Source organism: Acinonyx jubatus, chromosome D4 (assembly GCF_027475565.1).
Source record: "Acinonyx jubatus isolate Ajub_Pintada_27869175 chromosome D4, VMU_Ajub_asm_v1.0, whole genome shotgun sequence".
NCBI lineage: Eukaryota > Metazoa > Chordata > Mammalia > Carnivora > Felidae > Acinonyx > Acinonyx jubatus.
In genome coordinates this window covers 54,434,379-54,460,074 of record NC_069391.1, presented here as the reverse complement: position 1 = coordinate 54,460,074, position 25,696 = coordinate 54,434,379, and the positions used below count along the sequence as shown (strand labels likewise).

Genomic DNA, 25,696 nt, shown 5'->3' with positions numbered 1-25,696 from the left:
CTGCTTCCCCTCAGCCCCCACCCCACCCCCGGACCCCACTGTAAAAAAGTCTCATTCTATTGGCATTTTCCCATCTCCATGATGATGTTCCTTTTGCTCATCTCACTTTTCTGGGAACCAACAGATCTGAAAGCAAGTATTCTTATTTATAGTAGAATATAATAATACATCACTGATGATCTCAAAAATGATGTTGAATCCTGAGAAAAGATAAAATATATTATTCCTGTATCCTCAAGGAAGGGAAAGTTATATGATGTATATTTTAGAAAGCAGCTAAAAATATAGCGTTTCAGAAGAAGAGCTGTTCTTGAAATTCACTTATATGAACCTCTTTTTTTTGCCTAATGGCACATAAATGACTTATATCCTTTTTCATATTAACAATAATAGTTGCCATTTATTACTTGCCTACTATTCATGAAGCTAGACATTAACCACCAAGCCTGACAACAACTCCAGAATTAAGTATTAATATCCCTGATTTACAGGGGGATCAATTGAGGTTCGGCAAGAATTCCTCTTTTCCAACTCCACCCAGCTGCTAAGCAGTGAAGTTGGTATTCAGACCTAACCCTTTCTTATTCCAAAAGTTATACACCTTCCAACAAAGCACAGTTGCCACATTTTTTTTTTCCACTCAGGGACAAATAGGTTTTACAGGTGCTCGTGCAGCTCATTTGCAAAACGCACAGTAATCTTTAAAACAAGCCTGATGCAGACCTGTACCGTATCTGTAAAAATTGTCTGAGTGAATTGTCTGAGTGTCTCATCTGTCAATGTCAGAGTGGTGACCAGAAGCCCAAGTGTGCAAGCTGAAAAACACAAAAGTTACTCCTGTCATAGCTGATGTGCTATTGCCATAAGTCTCCCATCCCGCCTCTAATAGTTTTTAATATCCTGAAGGTATTCAAGAGTGTATTGCATTTTTAAAGTAAGAGTTCTTGGCTACACCTCCAGAAGGGACTCCACAGAATGAGTGACCCACAGGTGTCCTCAGGTGGATACCGGCTGTTTGTCTCATCATTCCATAAGACACACTGGGTGTGTACTAATTCCAACATTTTCTTTTCACCACAATTTGCTTCCTTTCTCCCAGAGACCGTACTCAAAACCCTGCCTCGTCTTATATCTAATTGACACCAAACCCTCCCAGTGGGTTCTAGGATTTCAAATTTACCTATAGGCCATATTTCCAAAAACACGTATGTTGATAGGATAATTCGGTAGTATCCCACCCCTGAAATCTAAAACAGAACAGTTGAGATGGACTCTCATTGAGAGTGGGCCTTTGTATGGCACTGGAATCCAAAGCTCTATGTGCCATTGCCCTCAAGAGAATGGCTTGTAAATTTCAAAGGTGACCTTTGAAGTTAGGCCCACTGAGAATCATAAAAACTATGAATCCTTTCCCCAGAAAAAACTGCACAGACACCCAAATTTTGGGCAACACTTTCAGGGGATTCTTAGAACCATGGAAGTATCTGGTCCCAGGTTAAGATTTCTTGCTTTGAAAGGGAAGCTGAGACAAAACAACTCCCATTATCCCTATTATGTGGCTATCAAGCCAGGGAATTTAATTTTTTTTTAAAGGAGTGACCTATAAATGAGAAGTTTATGTGGTATGATGCTACACAGAGCAGCTGTCACAAGAGCCACAATGAGGACTGGGTATGTACCCTTCTATGCTGGAAGACTTACACACCAATTCAGAGGGCAATGGCCTCTGACCCTTGGGAGGCTACGTGGCATGCTTGGAAGAGGATTCATTCATTCATTCATTCATTCCAGAGATCAAATAATGTTTACTAAACACGAGCACACCAGGCTTAGGCAATATATTGAAGATTAAAAGACGAATAAGACAGCCCCTGGATAAACTCTGTTGTTAGCTTTATTCTGCTCCACCTTTTTGCCCAGCCTTCCACCCCCTCTCCTATGACTTTCAACCCAAGAGATGAGCCAAATTGTAGTCACATGAAACAAAGGCAATCCTAAAGGTTAAGATTTTTTTCACATATGGAAAAAGTCCAAGAAAGTCAAAGAGGAGTTATTCATTTCCCCATAACCCATTGCACCTAGAAAGGTGCCATGAAGAGAGCTGGGAAAATTGATTACACTGAACCTGTGAGGTCAGAGGTGGCTATGGAAGTCAGGGAGAACAATAGCTCCTATAAGCCTTGATGCTTTGATGAGATAGAGGCAATTGACCTAACTATTCACATCTAGATATAGATCTGATTACATTAGGCAGTTATATAGGGTAGCTGCTTTTTCTTCAATAACAGCAGCAATAACTGTTCTACAATTTATGGGACACTTCCTATATGGATGGCACTGTGCTAAGTAAGTGCTGTGCATGAATCATCTAATTTATTGTCTACAACAACCCTAAGTAGACACAATTTTTTTTTTTAATTTTCCTGAATCTGCAGACAAAGAAACCATGGCTTAGAGAATGGAAACAGGTCTGCCAAGGTAGTCAAGATGCAAATATTAGAATAGACTCCAACTCAGAGCAGTCTGACCCAAAGTCAGTGCTCAACCACACCACTACAACATTTTGCGACCCTCAGCAGAACCCAGAGGGAATACAACAGCAAGTGGATAATTTTTTTAAATTATGAATTGAGCATGGAGGAAGGAAATCTAGACATAACTTAGAGTTATCTACTCAGTGTGTGACTACGTGAAGGTACTCATGCATGGGTGCAAGCAGGATGGAGAGAGGGGAAGATTGTGGTGATCTGAATGTCAATACCACAAAAGCTGTTAACATCTGAGGGTGAATAGAGCTACAGAGATGAAGTGACAGAAAGGAACACAAGGATACTACACACACACACACACACACACACACACACACATCATCCATCTCACAGTTGTGCCAAATGACACGCCCTTCAAAGGATAAAAGTTATGGGCATCTTAACATCCATGAGAAAGGCCATTTTGAGATGCCTCTGCAGTATTTGTCAAACTGTAAGATCAAGGCTCCTGTCCCAATCCATACTGTCAAACTATAGCAGAGATAACATGACCATCTACATCTTAAAAGACACAATTCTGAATGAAAGCCTTTTCCGAATGTCATCTAAAAACACAAATATACAGTGTCCCATCACCATTGGCTAGAAGCCGATCCCTTCTGTATATCCTTTAGGAAAAAGGATCAGTAAATAACATTTCAGAAATGATAACAGAGAGCCCTGTAAAGGAATCATCCGGAAACCCCAAAATGTTGGAGAACAGCATTCGTAACTAGATTTGAGAGAACAAAGAAGGCATTTTGCTGCAGGAACCAAATTGCAGTGTGACCTACACAGCATTGATATTGGGTTCTGATGCACCACATGGAAAGCTGTCGTGAACACACTTGCTCTTTCTCCCAGCTCCCATCTCTGGGTTCCTGTAAACTCTCGGAAAAGGCTTAATTCCATTCACACTATTTTAACTTCATAACATACCCCTTATGTCCATGACCTAAAACTGAGGTCATAAATTACGATTGTGTCTCTTCACATCTCTCCCCTTCTCAGTACCACTGTGCAGATCACGTTACCGTAAAGAAGTTAGAGGAAATACTCATTTTAATGCCAGAATCAAACCAAAGCTACTAATCTCTGGTAAACCACCCCTAGGAATGATGATGGTAATGAAGTTGATTTCTTAGGGGATTCCTTCGGAAAGATCAAGTCACAAACATTCAAATGGTAGCCTTAGATCCTCTCCGCAAACTGAGGTACCTCTGACAAGTGTAGGGCTTCTCATTTGTCACAGAGTTGGCCAAAGGTTCCAGTCAAAGACCTCAGTTTTTTCTTTCCATTTCCTAAAATAAAATACAATATGTAACACTTAATTAACATTCTTTGTCAATGTCTTCCCTCAATCCTAAGGGTAAAGCTATAATCTTTGCACCTCCCATAAGCGCTGTGAAAGCTACATGTACCAAGTTGGAAAGTGACTCTGTGCTTGGATGTAAAAAGTGAGTTATTGCATGTTAAATAATGATCAAAATGCTTATTAAAACCTGCTTAAAGAATACTAGTCATATCAATTGCATAGCTCTTAACCCTCAGTAATTATGTCATTTGTAATCAATTGCCTTTTTCATTAGTCATATTATTATATTCTGTAGTTGGTTTCTATTACATAATTGTTTATCCTCAATAAATATGTTTTAATAAGCAGTTGTATTTATACTCCATGAAATAACAGTCTTAATTAATCTAAGTTGAATACTCATTTGGGAACCTAAATTGTGAGTCTTGCCAAAATTCTGTAAGCATGATTCATGTCAAGTTGAATAACAAAAGGTGTGCAATGTGCTTAAAAAAAAAAAAAAGTACATATTCCAGTGCCTGCATTTCACAGGAAGATTGTGGAGTAGTTATTCTTTATTTTTAAAGCTTCTAACTTTTCAAGAAGGAAGATTCATTTTTTAAGACTTCATGAGAATATCCCTATATTCTACTTAGATGGGATGGATCACTAAAACAAGAATGCTTTAGCTTAGTTTTGATTTTTCTACGACCAAACTAGACAAAGCTATTTTATAGTGGATAAAAAAAGAATGACTTTCACCACATGATAGTTTTGGACAACATCATTTTAATAGAGTTAGAGGTAAAATATCAAATTTCATTTAACAGAGAAATGTTAACCAAAGGCAAACGTACATGGTTCATTTTTCATTTCTCAAAACTGTTAGAGTTGTCTGGCTAGCAAAAGAGATTAATCGGAAAGCAGTCTTTCTGGTAACTTCACTGACTTTTCTCAGACAGCCCTAGGAAATTAAAAGCTAACTCCAAAAGAGTAAAAGACGTTTAAAGAAGAAAAAAAAAGAAACAAGACACAATATCTAATTTTCATTTTTCATCAGATAATCAACCCTCTTTTTGCTGCACTATGAAGAAGGTCAGGGCATTATGAGACGAGGAACGTTCTAGAATTACTAAACAAAACAAAAAAAAAAAGGCAGAGATATTCTCATGGGGAGCACACTTTAAGTTTATTTGCTACATATCATACATACGTTGACTTAGACCAGTTACATGCAGCCGACAGCAAATTCAGCCCATGAAAGATCTTGAACTAATAGACCAAATGACCAAGGAACATGATCAGACTACAGAAAGTTTTGCCCAGGTGTGCAAACAGGCGAGGCTGTGGGGACACTAAGGTCTGGGCAGAGCAGAAGGTCTTGGGTGTATCCTTTAGCTCTTGGAAACTCACTTTTAATAGATGGCATTTCTCAAATCCCTTAGTGCATGTGACTATTGCTTTTCAACACATATTTTCAAAATCTCTAGAACCACCAAATAAATTTCAGTAAATTTTGTGAGGTCACATTAAGGTTAGCATAGAAAGAGGACCACCCACATAGCCAAACTGGCATGTCTCTTTTCAGTTTTCATTGTCAAAAGGACAAAGGAACTGTTTTTAATGAAGTGTTTTCCAGTTGTCTTTTGTTTCATATTTTACACAGGAAAAAGGAAAATGTTTCCTCAGTTCAGGGCATCTGAATCATATTTCCAAGGGGACAGGCATTTTCAGGACAGTAAGTACTAAATTATAAATAACTTTCAATAAATTAAACTGTAGTCTGGCTTTTTTTCTTCCTTGGAAACATTTAGCCTTCAGAAGACTTAATTGTTCTTCAAGATAAAACGACAGTTGCTTCTAAAGTGTATAAGGCAATTGGGCATATGTCAGTTACAAAGTAGTGACGAGATAATGTGGTACAACACACTTCATCGAGAAACTCCACTAAACCAATGAATGCAAATGTATTCTAGCTTTCTGCCTCTTGTCAACTAATCCAACTTGCAAAACTGGACGAGCTCTCTATTAATGGTTTGAAGACCATAACAGTCCTTGTTATAATCCATTGCCATCTCCCCACGAGTAGCATGAAGGAGACACACAAGGCAGTTATCCTGATAATCAGAGGCCAGAAAATCAACTAGTCCACAAAGGTCTAGAGAATTCAGGTGAAGATATTGAGTCTCTGTATTCTTCAGTTAAGTGTTCTTTTATGTATTTACTTTTCATCACAGACATGAGCCCAAGTTCTACAAAAAGAAGCAAAAATGAATCCAACAGTCTGTACTTTGCTAGTTATATATAGTCAAATGAATGGAGTTAGATTCTACTTACAAAGAAGAAGAAGAAGAAGAAGAAGAAGAAGAAGAAGAAGAAGAAGAAGAAGAAGAAAGAAGGAAGAAGGAAGATGAAGAAGAAGAAACCAGAACTCTGATTTGCCCATCTTTCTCAATTCTGGAAAAAAGTGATTTTAAGAGCGTTTTCCAACAGTTGGAGATTTCTCTTATAATCCTGCCCAGAGCAAGAACATTTTCCAAAACATAGGTCCGACGACGGCAGTAATTAAGACAGAATTAAACTGCTTATCTTGAAATTTCAGGAATCAAAGGGAGAAATATTTTTAGACTGCAGACTTTGTCTTACTCTTCAAATCCTCTCAAACGTAAAATAAAGGTAAATAGGGGTCCACCTACAAATTAGTCGTGATTAGAAGCCTCTAGAAGTAGAGAACGGCTGGGAAAACTAAACTTAGTCTTCCCTCCTAACAACCCAACCAAATTGTTTATATTCTATTGTTTCAGAATATGTTTACAACCAGGTTTTCCCCAACTGTGCCCTCTTTTCCCCTTCATGCCTGTAAGTCAACCCAATCATTTTTTATACTGAAATTTTAAAATGCTTCCAGATACAGGCAAAGCTCTTACTCAAGAGGGAGAGCTAAAGCACAAAGAAGCAGTGCCTAACATCAAAGGGCGGGGCAAATTTAGCTCCTAACAGTATGCAGAAACACACACACAGATAGAAATAGAAGGAATATAGGAAAAGTCTGCATCTCCGGCATTTCATATAGGGACCCCACTCCCTACATCCTTCCTGGATGTTCTTACCAGGGTGATTAGGACGAGGGGTCTTGCTTTATTCATCCACTTGCCTCCACCAGCACCTAAGTTTTTCAGCCTAGAAACCTAGTGAATGTATGGTGAATAAATGGACACAGGGGTGAAAGAATGGAAAATAACCTACATGAAGATGAAAGAGAATTAGAACAGGACAGGAGAAGGAGAAGACGAATGTCCACCTTGCTCCCACCAAAAGCAGATTTCCTGAGAACAGGAGCAGATTCTCTTGGCACTGGGCCATAATGCAGAGTTTCCACAGCTTAAAGATCAGCCCTGCTCCTTCTGGTTTCTTCTCCCACTGCCCTTCCCTTATTTCCAAACTAAGGAAGTTTGTAAAAGTACATTACTGCACAGACCACTGGGCAAATGGCCAAGTGTCCTTTGGGAAAGCTAAGCCTGAATCTCATTTTAAAAGGATACCGATTTTATTATGGCACTAGGTTACTGTAATCAGAGAATACACATTGAACTTGCACGTTCTCAAGCATGTGCAAAATTTGTATACTATAGAATACGGATCTTTTCCACCAAGTCATTACAATTCTGGGAGTCCTGTTGTCAAAATATGGAGATCACAGAGATATGTACCATAGGGCCCTTATCTGCAAAGTCTTCTCTGACTTTCTTCAACTAGGTTACTCTCTCTCTAGCCTCTGGATTCTGGTCACACTCCATCTGCATTCTCTTATAGCCTTGCCACTTTCTGCTTGACATTATTGTTTTTAGGCTCACGTCTAATCTCAACTAGAATCAAGCTACTTGAGGACATTGTGCCCCACAAAAATCTTTATAGTGCCTTATTCAGCCCTCGTTCCTTGCCATTAGAAGACTCCCATAACTTTGTTCATTTATATCAAGCGAGTAAATCTATTTTGATTGTAGTTTAGTTAAATTATTGGTCAAAAGAACCCCCACAAAGTGGTTTACACCCCAAGATGGTTAGGATTAACCGTGACAGTTACCTCCCTTCAAGCACTCATTTTATGCTCCGCATTAAGCCATACACTTGTGTGTCCTCCATTCTAACCCCTGCTAGAACCCTATCACAGATAATATCATCCTTTTTACACCTGAGGAAGCTGAAGCATAGAGAATGAATTAATTTTACCCCCATTTACCTTGCTAGGGAATTGACAAAACTGGGTTTAAACTCAGGACATCGGATCCCAAAATCCATGCTCAGGGCCATTGTGGAATCTTACATCCCAGTCCGCCAGTAAGGCCTTCCAGATCTTCATTTCAAGAATCATTTTTTTAGAAAGAAAGAACCCAGGCATACTTTGTACACAAACTGGCCAGCTGCTATGATCTGAAAAAGCAAGGTTCTTCCTCAAAAAAAGAAACAAGTTCCTTAAAACCCCGAAAGGTCTACCTCAAAACAAGTGCCAGGACCTTTGAAGCAAGGGTGACAGTAAGTCCCGTTTAAACCCAGAATGACCTGGAAGCCCAGATTGACAACAGCCTCCTGTGATACCCAAAGCCTATTGTGCTGTAAATTTATCGTCAGGGAAGTTGGGTTTTTGTTCTCGAACAGGAAAAGGACTTCAAAGTTTCTGCTCCTACTGGAATAGATCTTTCATAAGTCACTTTACCCAGGTTTATTTTTCACGAGGTGTGAACTTTTCTTCCAGGGAGGTTCTTTTTCAACATTTCCTCGTAAGTGATTGTCTTAAAGGAAAAATGCAATTAAATATTCAAGACCTTGGAGCTGTTGTATAAGAAGAATGCATACGCTTGAGTGAGGGCAGTCTACATTTAGGCTCACAAGGAACGCTGAAACACAACAGGTATGAATTATTACCCAATCTTTCATGCTCTAACGTGTCTCCCTGCCTAATTGGAGGAGTAAGTCCTAGGATTCACTGGGGGTTTTTTCCTGACTGACATCACCCTTCATTCTTGAAGCTAGATACTTACAAAGAAATCCTCAAAACTACAATGGAATATTCATTCATGTGCACCAATTGATCCCCAGGTGTTACTTAGGAAATTTGCAGCCCTAGGAATCTTCTTTGTCCTGAAAATGCCCTGTGGGCTGCCATGACTTCCTAGTCCTTTATTCAAGCCTTTGGGGACTTAAAGAATAGAGGGGCAGGGATGTTAGTGGAAATTCAAGAGGGTTCCTGTTTATTTCCATGGGATGTGGTGTGGGGTTTTTTGGCCTTCTCTCCTTCTGCCTTTGCTCTCACTCCCCGGAAACACCTAGATCTTCTGGATTTTTCCATCAAAAGTAACTTTTTTTTAAGTCCTTTCTGGACTCAGACCAGAGTTTGAAGGTTGCCTCTTTGGCATTTGAGGAGTGACAGACCATGTTTCCTATGAAAGGCCCTTAGCGGGGGCACTGGTGAACATAGGAAGTATTTGGGGTTTGGGGTTGCTTGGGGGAATCTCTGAAAGAACATCCCCCAGGTCTCAGCCTGGAAGTAAGATGGGACTCTCAAGCATGGCATGAACACCATCGAAGGAAAAATGATGTCATAACAAATAATATAATTTTTGAATGTTTACTATGGGCCAGTCACTGGCCCAGGGGTCTTTTTTGTATTGCTTCATTTAATCCCAGTAATTACACCTTGAAGGGATGAACAAGTATCCTCCCTTCATCTTGCAAATGGGTTGTCATCTGCCAAGGTCACACAAGTAGGAAGTGGATTCACATACCGCAGTAAAGTAGGTGCTGTGTTAGAAGTATTATCTTCTCATTTGCTGTCTCACTGATTCATGGAAGGAGGGAGGAAATAGATGAAGTATGATCTGAAACCATCTCAGTTACTTATTTCTCAATTTTTCTTTCTTTAAACTTACAAACAGCCCCCCCCCCATCCCTTGCCATGGCCTATAACATCTAGAATAACTCTTATTGAAGTGGCTAACATTTTGCTTTCATGAAGACTAGAAATTGTCTGATAGCCAAAAAATAATAGGTTCTATGTTCCTCCTAATCCCTAGGATTCCTCCCTTGATGAGGTGCAAAGTCATTGTCAGACAACTCTTAATGGCTCCCTTTAATATCAGCATGTGACCAAAAGTGCTCAACAATGTTCTGCCCATCTTGCTAGGAAGGATGATAAAAATCTGAGGGCTAGAAAGGCACATTTTGAAAGGTCAGCCAACCAGTCAATTACTTAAAAAAAAATCAATCAAATAATAAATACTATTAGAATCCTAGTAGGTACAAAGGACAATTCCAGGCTTTAGGGGAGATAGAGAAAGAAAAGATCAATAAAGAAAAGAAAGAAGGCAGGGAGAGGGGAAGGAGAGAAGGAACAAAGGACTGAGAGAAGAGACAGAGGAAAGGAAAACTCTAGCAGCCTCCATAAGCAACTTAAATCTCTCTTCACTCATCATTCCCTGCTTTGCCGAAAATAATTCTAAAAAAAATCCTGTGTAATGCACACAAATTCTGTTGTGATATTACAGATTTTACACACTTCTTTGGCCTATCATCAACAAAGATAGCTGGAAAACAGAAGACAAGAGATACAATTAGCCTTTGATCTTTAAAGATCTCTGCAGGTTCTCTGGAACCTGTGTATCAGTTAAGCAAGCCTAGGCTGCCTTGCAAATCCAGTTTGCTAAGTTTTTACAAAGTCTTTGAGTATGCTTTTTAGTCAACTTCCTAACATATAATGATTCTTTCCTTTTGTGGGCATGTTCAGTATTGACCCAAATTAGATCCCAGGGAATCTCACTGGGGAAGAGTAAATGACAAGAGAGCTTCTATGCAAAGAGATAGAATGTGATTTGAAATTCAACAATTATTTTGTGTACTACTGCCCTATGCCAAAAAAAGTCAATATTTTTCTATTTATGTTCTCTTCCTGGAAACCTTTTCTCTAAAGTTCAGTTCAAATATCTGTTGAAGGTGGGCTAAAACTGAGACTAAATGGGAGACCTCGCATAGACCATCCAATCTCATGAAACAAATTTTATCAAGAAGGATCCATGTTTCGATTTGCTCAAGACAATCCCAGTTTACCCCAGTGGCCCTGGTGGAATTTTTAATACGACTCCCTTTCACTCCCAAACATGTCCCAATTTGGATGATTACTTTCATGGTCACCTAGAACATATATCTAAATATATGCACAGAAGAAACACATTTTTTATTGCGGCAGAAAACCTGAGTGCCTTAGACTCAGTACTTGTTATATGATCTTACACAATTTATTACCGCTCTGAGCCTCAGTGTCCATGTTATAAACTGGGAGATGTAATTATCCCCTTAAAGTGTTGTGTGAGGCTCCAAAAAGACAAGGTCTATGAAAGTGCCTTATAGATAGTAAAGCTCTCACAATTGCTGGCAACCATTGTTCTAATTTAGCTTTCTATAAATTATGTGTAGGATAGAACCAAGAAACTACAAAAATTGAAGACTTGGGAAATATGACTTAAGAAACAGTTGACTCCATCTGACTTCAGTCTGGAACAAGAACAAAAATCTTTATGTTCAACTTCTAGGTCACCAACCTGGCAGTTCAGAGACTAACAAACATTAACACTCAGACACAGACACACACACACACACACACACACACACACACACACACACCCCAATCTTTTGAATGTTATACCAACTGTATATTTTATCTTGTATAATTTATAATACACTCAAAGAGAATATAGTTAGCTCCATTTTATAGAGCGGGAAACTAAGTTTAAGTCAAGAGCTTTTCCCAAGATTTACCTGCAAGAAAAGTAGGGTTGTACTTGATCCCTTCAGAACACATATCTGGAAGGAGCCCATTTGTTTAAACCCTGTAGCTGTGATGTGGAAACATTTAATTTCCTGATTGCCCCTGTATTCAGAGATCAAATCATCGGGACGTTGAAATTAATCTAAAAGAATAAAGTGAAGGTGATCCTATTACTACCTTCTAGGTATTTGCACTAGGCCGTATTTTGATAATAGATTTAATCAATGGTGCTGTTTACGGTACTTTATAGATGGATTTAATAACAGATGTTTATGTCTTCTCATCTGCCATGAGGTTTTTAATGATAGGAGATGTTTTTGCCATTGGCCCAAAGAGTTGATTTCACTAAAGCCAATGAAATAAGCCCATCTACTTAATTTAGCATTAGGGAAGCTCAGTGTGTTTTGTGTTTCTTTACCTGTTCAAACAGGTTAGCAGATAGGTGGCTCATCCGTTTTCTGAAGAGTCCGCTTATTTGTTGCAATCCACCAGTGTAAGTCCTAGGGATCCTCGTTTCTTCCATTGGCGCTGTCAGGAACCTCTGACCAATCAGTGAACCAAAACAACAAGGGTCCAACTAGCTTTATTTTGGTCAGCAGGCCAAATGTAAGCCAACTGTTAAATGTGTTTTAAAAATAAAAGGCAAACAAACAAAGCAAAATGAAAAGATTTAAAGATCATGAAAACAGTCTCCTTTCCAAGTTTTTAAAATTATTTATTTTGAACTCTGAGGGTTTTTTTTTATTTTATTTTATTTTGATTATGAATTCTTTCTGCTCAAGAACAGAGCAGTAAATTTGGCTCAATGTCCCAAAAAAGAGCAGAATTTTTGGCACTGAATCATTATAACAACATAATTTTCCAGCTCATGCCTACTCTTTATCTAGATTAGAGAAGCATTTATTTTTACAGCAAATCTAGGTTCTTTATAGTGAGAGGTGGTAATACTGCATGATAAAGAATCAGTTTGAGGATTAACCCACTAAGTGAGCGGCTTATGGTGAGTAAACTGGCAACCTGGGAACATAGGGGAATCTTATGGTTTATACTTAGTGATTTTCTCCTGACGTTGTTGAGTTGACAGGAGTCAAAGAGTGGAAAAGATACACAAATATAGGTTCTGGGGACTGAAACCAGAAGAGCTACTGAGAATAACTCTAGTCATTCTCCCTTTGCTTCTCCACGTTCTACAGCCCTTCCACAAGTTCTGACGATTTTACCCAAGAAGCGGTGTTCAAATCCATCCCTGTCTTGGCCCTCCTTCCCACCAGGTACTCCTCACAGGCACTTAGCAATCCCTGCCACAGCTTCCAAATGGTTTACAAAACACTAATTTCTCCAATCTTTAGCCCCATGTTTTTCAACCTATTTTTATCTGTAGAAACCATTTGTGAATCTAAAGTTGTATGTGGGTGCTCAACATGGGGAAAATTAAAAAAGCAGATGCTTTGCTTGAAGGAAATCCAGAACCCAAACCCAAGAGTAGTTCGAAAACCAAAGCTCTGCTCCAATTCATTTTCTAAGCATGGTGTGCATCAGGAATCATCCAAGAGGCATAGGGCATAAGATACGTCCTCCCTGGCCCACCCCCAATAACTCCATCCAGTAGGAGTGGGATTGGACGCCGGAACCTGCATTTTTAACAAACATCCGCATGGGATTCTTTTGATGTATCTGCTTCCAAGCTCGTTTTTGAGGAATACTGCCTGTTGCTGTCTAATCTCTGCATCTTGATCTCCTTACTTCTGTACTTAAGGAATCCCCCCAGCCTCCCAAATATTCATTTCAGGCATATAGGCTAGACCATTCAAACCCTGACCTCCACCTGCCTCTGAAACTCTCTCTGAATACATCTGCGCTGGGCCAGATTGTCATTCTTCCTTGAGCACAGCTCGCCCTCCCATACCTTGGTTCCTTTGTACGTTGACTTGTCCCTACCTGGAAGCATTTTCTACCCGGTCTATTCCTGCAGTTCCTTTACGGCCCACTGTAAATATTGCCCTCTTTATGAAGACTTCTCTGATCCTGCCATTTCCAAAGTTCATCAATCACTTCCTCTTCTGATATATTCAATTATCGGTTTATATTCAAAGATTAGAAGTTTATCTCCTTGACTGGACTATGGGATCCTTGAAGCCAGATATGTCGTCTTGATCGTCTGCATTTCCGTGGCACAGCAAACATTTTGGTATACTGTAGGAGCTCAACAAATATTTGCCATGTTAATTAAGTCATCATTTGTGTCCTATGGGAAGATAGCAGATAAAGAACTGGACAGGAGCTCAGAAGAGTTGGGCTGCTTTTCTCTTCTGCCATGTCCTAGTCTGTGAGTGCAAGAAAATGACTTTATGCCAACACAGTTGACAACTTAGGTGAAATAAAGAAGTGATTTCCTTGAAAAATCACATTTCAAAACTGACAATGGAAAATAGGGAAAAATATGTGTATTTGAATAGCCTTCTATCATCTATCTATCCATCTATCTATCGATCATCTATCTGCCTATCGACACAGTTACAAAGGAAATTGAATTCATCAGAATTTTGAAAAACGTTCCCACAAAAAAAAAACAAAAAACAAAACTCCAAGTCAGGATGGGTTTTCTAGAGAATGGTGTTAAAGATTTGAGGAAGAATTGGTACCAATCTTACACAAATGCTTTCAGAAAATAGAGGTTTGGGGAACACATTCCAATCATCTTATTACCCATAACGTTACCCTGGTACCAAAATCTAAAAAGACAAAACTAAAGACCAAAAGGATAAGATATACACAAAAATGATTTAAAAATATTAGGACATTAAATCCAGCAATTGAAAAAAAAAAGTTAATACATTATGTCCATGTAGTTTCATCCCAGGAATGCAAGATTAGTGGACGCTCAAAAAACAAAACAAAAATAAAACAAAACAAAAACTTTAATGTACAATATTTTGTGTCTAAAGAAACTATATGATTGATTACTCAATAGATGTACAAAAGGATCTGACAAAACTCAACACCCATTCAAGATTTATAACTCAGAAAACTAGGGATAGAAAGAATATTTCTCGGGGCACCTGGGTGGCTCAGTCGGTTAAGCATCTGACTTCAGCTCAGGTCATGATCTCGTGGCCTGTGAGTTCAAGCCCCGCATCGGGGTCTGTGTTGACAGCTCAGAGCCTGGAGCCTGTGTCAGATTCTGTGTCTCTGTCTCTCTCTGCTCCTCCCCACTCATGCTGTCTCTGCCTCTCAAAAATTAATAAACTTTAAAAATTTTTTTTAAAAAGAATCTTTCTCTCTCTGATAAAAGACCAACAAAAACCTACAGCTAATATAACTAATGATAAAAATTGAACAAACTCCTTCTAGAATTGAGAAACAGGCAAGAATGTCTCCTCTGACTGCTTCTATTTAACATTTTAAGGGTACGAGAGAGGAGTAGTAGGGGCAAATAGAGGAATCAAGATAGCATTTATAAATGCTAAAGCTGGATGACAATTGTTGACAGTGAGTTATGTTATTCACCCTACATTTATGTACGTATAGAATTTTCCATGACTGGGTCGGGGCGGGGGTGGGGGTTGGAAAGTGATTCTACAGAGGAATTAGCTTTCTTTGTTCTGCCCACTACTCCAATGCTTTCACAAAGGTTTGGATTGGGTTTTTTAAGTTTTCTTCCTTTCTTACCTTCCTTCCTTCCTTCCTTCCTTCCTTCCTTTCAGAGAGAGCGAGCAAGAGCATGTGTGTGTGGTTGGGGAGGGACAGAGAGAAGGAGAGAGAGAATCCCAAGCAGCCTCCCCCATGCTGTCAGGGCAGAGCCCAATGTGGGGCTCAATCCCATGAACCATGACATCATGACCTAAGCCAAAAGCAAGAGTTGGGCATTTAACCGACTGAGTCACCCAGGCACCCCTTGAATTGGGTTTTGAATGATGGAGAAGGTGATGCAGAAAAAGGGAGGACAGAAAAGGTTAGGAATCGAATAGAAATAAGAACAGACTTTCTATGCTGGAAAAGTACATGCCTTTTTGAAGAAGAGGATTGGAGCTGTGAAAGAGGGAGAGATGTAGAGTAAGTTTGGAAAAGCTGGGCTAAATTCAATCATTTAGGATGCTGAAAGCCAAACAAAGAACAGTACACCTTCTTTTTCCCATATTCAGACTCCACCTTAATCCATTATTGAAATATTTACTGAAAACCATCCCAGGCTTAAGGAACAATTTAGATCAAATACCATAGTAGCAAATATCATTAGAACAAAAACAACAACCGAACCTCTTCCCCAAAACGAGACTTCAGCGTAGCAAAAGCCAGATGTATATTGCAACTGTTTTCAGTAACACTTACTTCAACAATATTCCAGTATAACCAAACTTTGAACCCCCTCTGGAGTTCACGGTTTCTATGACTTGTGTGAGATAGAATAACGTCAAATCCTTGTAGGTTGTAAACTGACCGGGACTTAGCAGGATTCAGTTGGTGTATTAGGAAGGAGTTGCAGGCATGACAGCCTAGAAACTGAGTTCCATGACTTTCTTGCTATAAACTTGGGCAGTTACTTAACTTCTCATGTGTAAAATGGAAATGATAGTGCCTCTCTCAAAGATCGGCAATCTTAAATGAAGGAAAATATCATATGGAAAGTGAACATAAGGTACTTAGCAGAGTGCCTGGTCCGTAGACTCTTTCCCTTCACTTTGACCCAGTGTCTAATATTCTGGTTCATCTTCACATCTGAGAACCTGCCTGCCACCCAGCTGTCTCCCACAAGGAATAATGAGACAGTTTGATGCCAATGCCTCCATGGAACCCCACTTGTTTTTTTCATTCCTGGAGTGTCCCCACACTGCTCACTGGCCCCTTGTAGCCAATTGAGAAAGGCCAAATATACCTGAAGGCCAATTACAAAGTCTTCTCCACTTCTAAGACCTCACTTTAACAGAACACCTGCCGATCAAAACCTGTTTCAGTAGTTCTTTTTATTCTATAAAAGGTACCCACCCCCAGCTTGTGCACCTGCTGAAACAACAGTGACCACAGATGAGTTCTTTCCATGCAAGTTCGTGAATAAATAACCTTCATTAATTTTGTCCCAGATGTAGTTTTGCCTTTGACACATTGTTTCTCCCTGGCCCTGAAAACGGGGCTATGACACTGAGCACTGGATCATGAAGTGAGCTCTCCAGGGCATTATTGTTTCTACTGAAAGAGGTTCTCAAGTCAACCAAGTGTCTGAAGTCTGTTTGACAATGAACGCCACACGTGTACCCACGCCTTATGGTGTCACGGCGGTCATTAGTATATCGAAGGCCTGGAGTGAAAAACCCTTGTGTTTGAGCTGATCTGATCCAAGGTTCTTCCACACCAGGGAATCCTTCCTTGTCCGCCTCATAATGCGACAGTAAACGAGTCACCAACCTCTTCATGGTGGGGTCACTGTTAGGACCCAGAGGCTGCTAACCAGTGAGGTAGGACAACAGGGGTGCGAACAAAGGAGAAAACAATAGAGAAAGGAAGAGAGAAGGAAAGGGAGTGGGGAAAAGACTGGAATGACAAACATCTAAGGCCTATGTGGGAAGAAACAATACGTTGTAGGAAATCAAGTCTTTTCATTCAAAACCCGATTAGATTCAGGGGTGCAGCATTGGAGTCATTGAAATGGCAGTTATTTTAGGCCACAGAAGTTGAGCCCCCTTCTCTAATCTTTCTTTTTGAACTACATTTTGGCCGTCCTTTAGACCTACGTGAGGATAAATTTCTAATTGGGGCTTACGCGTTGTCTGGCTTTGAAGAGCACTTAGGCTGACAAAAGAAAGAAATTGGTACGTTGCCGTGTCAAGCTAAATAGATGATTTATTGACATTTTTTCACAACTACTCTCGGTTATTTTTTGTGGCATGTGTCCAAATGGAATAGCACCAAGGTGTTTATATAGGCTCAATTTCTACACTACTCCAATATCTGGCATGAAGTAGTTTTATGGCATATAACCTTTCCCTCTAAATGAGGGTTTGGGCTTACTTTAATTTGTAAGCTGATCAGTGTCTGAATACTTGAGGAATCATAGTCGTACCAAGCAACTTGCATGACCGGAGGCAAACAGGCTGACAATTACTTTGCAATATTCTACTTTGGACCAATTTAGGAGGTCGGATAGCTGCCACGTGTAGAGGTGAGTGTACGCGAGAGTCTCGCTAAGTTGCCTCTGTGTTCAAGGTCTTGCCCAACGGAAGTGTCCATGTTACCCCATTCAGGGTCACCATGTCCCTCTGTGCAATACTCCCCTGCACAGGGTGCGAGACCAGAGGGCAAGAGGTAGGTAAATCCAGCTCACCTTCTTGCCAAGGCATTTGCACACAGGGCTTGTATATGCCCAAATTCATCAGTTTTGCCAAATTGGTACATGAGTGCCATACACATGAGGAGTAGCCTAGCTTCCTTTCATTCATTCATTAATTCATTCATTCATTCACTAAATCAGTCTTTTCTGAAAATCCATTGAGTACAAGTGACGGTTCTAGATATTGTATACCATAAAAAGTAAAACAATGCAATCTAAAGAGATTAAGCATGTACACAAATATAAATTTAAAAGGGATAAAAGGAGTACCAATGTAAATACTAGCGAGTGGTTTCCAGATTTGGGGTCCTGATTCTGAAATATGCCAGGTAGTCCCCTTCATTTTCATTCTTTCCTAATCTCTTTTACTTTCCTGCTTTGGACATCATGCAAGTCTCTTCTAACTTTGATCATCTTCTCTTTTTTTCTCTTAATTATTAGTGTCAGGGATCAAGAGTTTAGTCTCAAGTTACCTTTTGTTGTCTACTTTGTACCATATTTACAGCATGCTACAGCTTACTTATCACACCTTTGTCCTCCAACAGAGACTCTCTACTGTCTTGTGACCTGTACCAATGGCCTGAAAACTTCCGCCAATGGCCAGGCAGCTAGTATTTTAGGTTTTGTGGTTTACAACTACTTAACTCTGTGGTTATAGGCAGAAGCAGCCATAGACAGTACGTAAACAAAGGAGCACAGCTGTGTTCCAATAAAACTTTATTTATGGACACTAACATTCAAATTTCATGTAACTCGTAACACTTTATGAACTAGTATTCCTGTTTGGGTTTTTTTTCTTCCAACTATTTAAATTGTAAAAACTGTTCTTAGTTCCTGGGCCATACTAACACAGGCAGCAGGCTGGATTTGGCCTAGGGGCCCGCATTTTGCTGACTCCAAGCCTAGAGCTTGTATAGGCTAGAGAGTAGCCCAGAGCCACTGATATGCAAGCAAGGTGGGGAGAGGAAAGAAGAAAGGAAGGGTGATGGATAAGAGGGACCAGTATATAAATCCACGGAGAAGTTAAAAAATAAAATGCCCTTGCACAGGGCTTATGGGATTTTTATGTATGAAGAACTGGCATGGTAGAACAGGTAAACTTCACATGAACCCGGGTAACTTTTCTTTTTTTTCTTTTCTTTTTCTTTTTCTTTTATTTTTAATTATTTATTTTTTTAATTTAATTTTTTTTTAAATTTACATCCAAATTAGTTAGCCTATAGTGCAACAATGATTTCAGGAGTAGTTTCCTTAGTGCCCCTGACCCATGTAGCCCATCCCCCCTGCCACAATCCCTCCAGTAACCCCCTCTGTTTGTTCTCCATATTTATGAGTCTCTTCTGTTTTGTCCCCTGCCCTGTTTTTATATTACTTTTGTTTCCCTTCTCTTATGTTCATCTGTGACTTTTCTTAAGATTAGTTCTAAGTTTGGGGGCACCTGGCTGGCTCAGTTGGTTAAGCGTCCCAACTTTGACTCAGGATCTTAGGTTCCTAAGTTCGAGCCTGGCATTGGTCTCTCTGCTGTCAGCACGGAGCCTGTTTTAGATCTTCTGTACCCCCTCTCTCTCTGCCCCTCCACCTGCTCTCTCTCTCCTTCTCTCTCAAAGTGAAGAAACATTAAAAAAAAGTTTGAAAAATAGTTTAAAAAAAGATTAGTTCTAAGTTTATATAGCAAAGAATGCCAGCTGTTTGCCAGAATGTTTTCCTTTTCTTCATGGTCAGGCAAGTAGGATACATTTCCCAGCCATGCTTGAACTTAGCCATGGCTGTGTAACCAGTTACAATGGCAGAATGTAAGCTGAGGTGAGGTGAGTCACTTTTGAGAACAGGGAAGAGCTCACTTCCACCTTCTACTGGCCGAAGGTCCTTGAAAATGGGGTCACAGTAGGTGGTAGAGAACAAATTTGGAGGAAACTTGGTCCCTCAGGGACCACATATAGAAAAGCCGCTCACTGACCAGGGGCATCCACCTTGGGCCATTACAAGAAGAGGAAATATACTTTTGCAATTTACAGTTACATATATATATGCATGTGTATATGTATGTGCATGTATATGTGTGTGTATGTATATGTGTGCATACGTATATGTATGTGTATATATATACATGAAAGTGTGAATATATGCACATATATATATATACACATACATAACCAATTACAAATTGTAAGTGCAAAAGTATATATAGTTTTGAGTTTACAATTATATATGTATATATTTATATATAAAATGTATAATTACATATATATGTATATACATATGTACACACACATATATATAAGGTCTATCAGACTTTAGCTACTATGTTTATAAATATTATATACATATAACCATATATATGTGTATATATATATATATATGGTTATATATATATACACATATATATAAAATAAATTTAGCCTCTCTGTTGCAGCAGTCAGTGCTACCCACTATAACACGGTGGCCAAGGGTAGAGCTGTGTCTTTGTAACCTTTGTGCCTCCAGCGTCTGTGTCAGTACTTGGTATGTCGTCGCGGTTGATTAAATAACTGACACCCTGAAAGAACGCATCACCGCCATTTTGTATTCTCCAGTCATCCACTGAGCTACTTCCATCTTCTCTCCTGAGTGGTACCATTGCCCTCATGATGCCGCTTAGCTACCTGAGTTCACTGTGTTGTACTGACCCCTCGAGTCTTGCCTTAGTAATATTCTTGGAACAATACATTTATTTACTTTTCTCTAACATCTCTGCTTATTCAGCTGAATGGAACTTTTTTTTTATTATGAAATTTATTGTCAAACTGGTTTCCATACAGCACCCAGTGCTCATCCCAACAGGTGCCCTCCTCAATGCCCATCACCCACCCACCCCTCCCCCCACCCACCATCAACCCTCAGTTTGTTCTCAGTTTTTAGGAGTCTCTTATGTTTTGGCTCCCTCCCTCTCTAACCATTTTTTTTCTTCCCTTCCCCCATGGTCTTCTGTTAAGTTTCTCAGGATCCACATAGGAGTGAAATCATATGGAATCTGTCCTCTGTATGGCTTATTTCACTTAGCATAACACTCTCCAGTTCCATCCACGTTGCTACAAAGGGCCATAGTTCATTCTTTCTCATTGCCACGTAGTATTCCATTGTGTATATAAACCACAATTTCTTTACTGAATGGAACTTTTAAACTAATTGAGGCTAAGGTGTAAATGACTAAGATGGCCTACCATGTGGCCATTATTCACAGAATACAAAATATGTATTCGTATCTTAAAAAGGAAAATTTGGGCCTTCAGATGAAAAGCAATCACAGAATTTGTGTGTGTGTGTGTGTTTTTACAGCAACGAAGCATTCAAAAGGCTTTATTTTGGGACACACATAATACATGACTATTCCCCACCTAAATAGACTGGAGGCAATCACAGGAAGAAGGAAAGATCTATAATCCATATACCTAAAGTAGCCAAAGAACAGAAAAACTTACTATCAGGTTTTCACTGTCTTCGAGTCTTTATGGTTTTGAAATTTATACTCTAATCTTAACTGTCCATTCTTCATTTCCATGGATGTGAAAGCTTAGGTTCTCCAAGGACTTGGATGTCATCACATCCAGCCTCTCACCTTTAGAGAAATACATGCTGCCATTATCGATAATATAATCCTTTACACGAAGAATTCTTTTCCCTAGTCTTCCCTTCACCAGGCTAAGTAGCCCCAATTCCTATAGGAATTTTTTGCGAATATATTTTAATCCATTCATCTTTTTCATTTTTCCTCCAGTTGTTCACTCTTTCTCAGGTTACAGGGTTCAAAAAGGGACATGAGAGTCTATATAAAGACGTAACCAACAAGGCCAGCCAGGCCTCTGGATAGACAGGGTTGAAAGCTGCCACCCTTGTGTGATTTGACATGCAGAAAAGCTCCTGGTTCTCCTCTTCCCCAGCCTCACTCACCCAGCCAAAAATAGCTCCCCTATCTTGCCTGCCAAAGCTGATTTTCCCATCAGTGGAGGGCCTTTGGGAAAGGGCAGGGGAAAGGAGCTGATACTTCTTAAGAAAATGTATGTGGCTCTATGCTGGGTACCTTATATACATTATTTCATTTAACTCTTACAAATCTCTTAAGAAGTTATTAGTGTCTATAACATAACGAGGACAATAAGTATTCACTGAAAGAACGCAAGCATCCCGACCGACAGACCTGGGTTTGCGTTCCAGCTCCAGCATTTACTGTCTGCCAGACCTTAGCTCATTTATTTCTCCTTATAAAGGCTCAGGCCCAACCTGTACAGTATGAGAAACGGCACAGGATGAAAAAAAAAAAAAATGAGATAACATAAACACACATAGCCCCGTTCCTACCTCCTGACAAACAATTCAGTGTGTTTGAGCCACTATTATTATTATCCCCATTTTACAGATAAAGAAATAGAGCCTCAGAAAAGTTAAAAGATTTGCCTCATGGCACAGAGCTAGAAAGTGGTAGAGACAGAATCTGAACCTAACTCTGCCTCCAAAACTTGTGTTCTTTCCACTACTATTTCCAACAGACTTCTCATATGTGCGTGCGAGGTGCCTAGGAGAAGTCTGTGTGTTCTGCCCAACTTAGGGACCCAAGTATGTAGCCTTGAAGTGATGTAAGCAAGGAAGTAGGCAGGTAAGCCTTCGGAGCTGGAGAGAATGAGTCAGCAGACAAGATTCCAAGAAAATGTGGTTCAAAAGGAAAGAGGGAATGAAAGGGCGTGGAGGGAGTTAGACCATCCAGGGCCTCTGGTCAGGGACCCCGGGAGCACTTCAGGGTTGAGCACCAAAGGCAGGACAGGGTGGTGCGGAAAGCAGACTCACTCATGTCCTAACAGCTCTGGCAGGGACTTGAGAGTGAGACAGCAGTTCAAGCTCTGACCTGGACCTGCCTGGGAAAGCATCTCAAGTTTTCACATTGATACGGGAGAAAATACTTAAGGAAAGTGTGATAGTTTATCAAAAACAAAAACAAAAAACAAAAAACAAAAACAAGACTAAGGGAAGCCTGAAGCTGAGCTTATTTGGTTCTGTTTCTTAGCGTTGGTAGTCAGGTTAGAGTTCACATTTCGAAGTTGATATTTATTTTATGTGTTGTAGTATACATTCTATATTCATGCAAAAGGTAGCGATGAAATTCCTAACTCCAGAGCTAGACACGCAGGAGTCAAATCCTGGTTCCTTCACTTCTAGGCGTGGGATTCTGGGTGAGTTACTTCACTGTCTGTGCCCCACACTTTTCAGCCATCAAATGGCTGGAATCCCATAGGGTTGAGGGAGGATTCAGTGAGTTAAAATATATGAGGGGTGCCTGGGTGGTGCTTAAGTGTCCAACCCTTGATCTCGGCTCAAGGCATGATCTCCCAGTTTGTGAGTCCAAGCCCTGCATCGGGCTCTGCGCTGATGGCACAGAACCTGCTTGGGATTCTGTCTCTCCTTCTCTCTGTCCTTCCCCTGCTTGTGCTCGCTCTCTCTCTCTCTCTCTCTCTCAAAATAACGTTAAAATTTTTTAAAAATAATAAAATATATGAGATTTATCATCTGTTATATATTTATTATATAGTCATTAATTAATATATTTATATATCATGTATATATTCATTATGTATGTATAATTCATCATGTATATATTCATTATATATTCATTATGTATTATATATACATACTCAACAGATTTTAGATATTGTTATTATTTTCTCATTTAAGCCTCACAATGAGTCAAGAAACAGAGACTGATGTTGGCTCAGTGGTTTGCCCAGGCTTTCCCCCGCTAGCAATAAGAGAGATCAAAACCCAAGGAGAGAACCTAAAATGCCTTGAGGTCCATGGGTCTTCTACCTTACCATGCTGCTTCTGTTATAGATGAGGTGATATGTAGGGAAAATCTCAGTTGCCCACTAAGCGGTGTTTTCCAAATAATCTGAAGCTTTCTGTTATTGCTGAACAGTCAAGGCTGGGACTTAGAGGCTTGCCTTCACCCAATAGTTGAATGGCCATCTGCATGTGTCCAGAAGCTCTCATTAGTGACAGAAAGGCAAAACATCAGCCTGCTGGCTCACAATACAGAAAAGAACAGATGAAATAAATCGGGGCGGGGGGGGGGGGGGAGCAAATGCGCTAAGATGCCCTGGGCGTGCTATTTGTTGAACTAGAATTGCGAACAGTAGTTACTCACTGGAATTGAGAAGGGCACGGCCATGATCTGTATTCCTCCTCACCACCACTCGGGAATGGGAGCGGTAGGTAGGTTTTGTCTAAAATAGAAAACAGTTGCCTTCAGATGCATCAATTTCAAGTGTTGGGCTGGGTCATTCCGTCGCCAAGGGAATGGCTACGAAAGCAAGGGGATGAATAAAAGGAACTAGCATAGCTCTCTACCTACATGTTAGGTACTAACCTCCGGGAACGCAGCTGCCTTTCAAAGTACGGGGCAGTTTTCCTTGCTCCCTATTACTGACTTAACGTTTGCTCTTAAAACGCGCGCACGCATGTGTGTGTGTGTGTGTGTGTGTGTGTGTGTGTGTGTGTGTGATGCAGCAGCTGTTGGCTGTACACAAATAAGCACGCAAGCATGTGTACAATGGCACTTGTGGGGACACCTTGGAAAGATGCATGCTTGGCGAGGCCACAGGGATCTCAACCCTTCAGGAGGACATTGAGGGCCGGTAGCCACAGTGGACTCTTCTGTGTAACATCTGGAGCACACCTCTGGACAGACCAGACAGGCTACATCAGGGGTCAGGAGGTATTAACTCTACTCACAGGACGTTGCCATAGAGACATCAAAACTTGTTGGATATTGGTCATTTATTATGGTGCAATCACATATATTGCTAGAATAATCAGAATGAATCCTGGGGTAAGATCAATCCCATTATAATGGGAAGAGGGATTCCCCAACTAGACGGCGGTAACCAGAAAACAAAACAAAACAAAGTGCTTCGTGTTGCAGAGGAACATGAACTTGTACATGTAAGATCTAGATTAGCTACCAGGGCACACCCATGGTGGACTCTTCACAAAATGATCTGATAACCAAAAGATTCCCTTGAGTCATAGAAGATCTCATGCCTGGTATAACTTTGGATGTCTCTTATATAATGACATTTCCTTTTTGCCAGAACAATCAGTAAAGACTCTGTACACCTAAAAATGTGTATCTTTTGAGGTGACATGGAAGGATCTGAGTTGCTCGGTTTCAATACAAGATCCCCGACTCCCCCAAACATTCTAGCTTATAATTCCTAATGGCAAGAAGAGACAAAGTCAGGTGAGTCAAAGCATTTCTCTCCTGACCAAAATAAATGAGCAAATATTTTCTCTCTTCTATTTTTTTTCTGGAACTTAGGTGTTCCTATGAGATCAGATCATTCACGGGTGATGCTTCCCTCCCCAGCTTCCGGACTTTCTCAATAAGGGAGGAGAGATCACCAATGGGGTTAAAGGTGAGGACAGAATTTTTTTAAGCCATCTTCTTGACACAATTTGAAGATGAGATCAAAGTTGATCATTCTTATCCCTCCGCAGAACGAAGTGAATGTATTTCAGTCACAATTCAGCCTCCTAGGCGAAGGAGCCAGCAGTCACAGTTCTACTTGTTTGCTGTTAAGTGGCTCGATTTTTTAAAAATATTTATTTCAGGAGAGTGCAAGCAGGGGAGGGGCAGAGAGAGGGAGACAGAGAATCCGAAGGGGGCTCTGCACAGACAGGCTGATAGCAGCAAGCCCGATGTGGGGCTT

The 25,696-nt window shown here is 40.1% G+C and overlaps 1 long non-coding RNA gene across 1 annotated transcript; it reads right to left on the bottom strand.

Annotated features, from left to right (window-relative positions):
- Positions 1-3,572: 3,572 nt before the first annotated feature.
- Positions 3,573-22,623, bottom strand: LOC128312201 (uncharacterized). The gene is made up of 4 exons (XR_008291186.1): positions 22,138-22,623; positions 21,422-21,558; positions 12,060-12,256; positions 3,573-3,829 (listed from the first exon to the last, which is right to left on the bottom strand). It is a non-coding gene; the product is annotated as an uncharacterized LOC128312201 (long non-coding RNA).
- Positions 22,624-25,696: the final 3,073 nt, after the last annotated feature.